Source organism: Parambassis ranga, chromosome 4 (assembly GCF_900634625.1).
Source record: "Parambassis ranga chromosome 4, fParRan2.1, whole genome shotgun sequence".
Taxonomy (NCBI): domain Eukaryota; kingdom Metazoa; phylum Chordata; class Actinopteri; family Ambassidae; genus Parambassis; species Parambassis ranga.
Genome location: NC_041025.1, coordinates 24,205,287 through 24,206,425, shown reverse-complemented (window position 1 = coordinate 24,206,425; position 1,139 = coordinate 24,205,287).

Below are 1,139 nucleotides of genomic sequence, written 5' to 3'. Positions count from 1 at the left end.
GGAGAATCCAAGCGTAAGCTCAGTCCGTGTTATTCCAGCTCTAAGATTTGTGATCATGTCCCTGAAAAGTACAACAACACAGCACGAAATCTTCTCAGAAGATAAATCTGACGCAGCGGTGCAGACGGCGTGACGGCACCCAAGGCGACTTTTTTCCCCCGCTCTGCACTGAAGTGAAATAAAGCTTTCAGCGGGACATTAAACTTCCACAGAAGCACTTCTGTGTGTGTCCGCAAACCCGACTGGATTTACTGTGGGCCCACCACCTCCAGGTCTTCTGTGGAGATGACATCAAAGATCGTCAGCGTGTGTTCCTGCCTGAAACCACCAGGACCTTTGGAACAGCATGTGGCTTCTGATTTACTGCTGGGCTCCTCCTCTCTGTGAATCATCTCTATCAAAGAGCAGCATGTCAACAATGTTAGATTGGATGTAAAAACAGCACACACATGTAATCTGTGTCTGCATATGTTCAAAACATCAGAGCAGAGGCTTTTATTTTGACGCCTGGTGTGCACATACAAACGAAGAAAGCTGGATGCTGGGCGTTAGGGAGGGTCACACGCCACGTTATTCTGAAACTATCAACACACGTTCAGGTCTGCAGCTCTGACCTGCTGCAGTTCCCCCCTGTGGCCACTAGAGGCTGGCTCCCAAAGTGAGTCGATCCTCGCCGGCCTCCATGTTTACATCATATCAAAAGATCAGAGCATGATTACAGGTGGAGAGTGACGTTTAGTCTCAGATTGCAAACTGCCTCCTTACACCACCAGCTCCACCCGCGCTGCACCTCTGTATTTGAATTAATCAGGAGTTAGGTGGAGTCAAGATTGAAATTGTACATTTAGGAGAAATAAACTCACAAATTTACTTTAAAATGTATTGAAATGTAAATGTTATGACTTGATAATCTCAGAGAATAACCACATCAAAGTATCTGATATTTTCTTCTCATATATTTTTCAGTTTAATCTCAGTACCTGTCAGATTATGGCTGCCTCCATGGTCGCCTGCCTCCACATGTGATATGCAGTTACAGGATTATATGCTGCACATTAACAGAAGTTATCATGTAGGCACCGGGTGGGCGTGGTCTGGGTGTCACTGTGTAGCTCCGCTGCATGTAGCGTGTGCTCAGG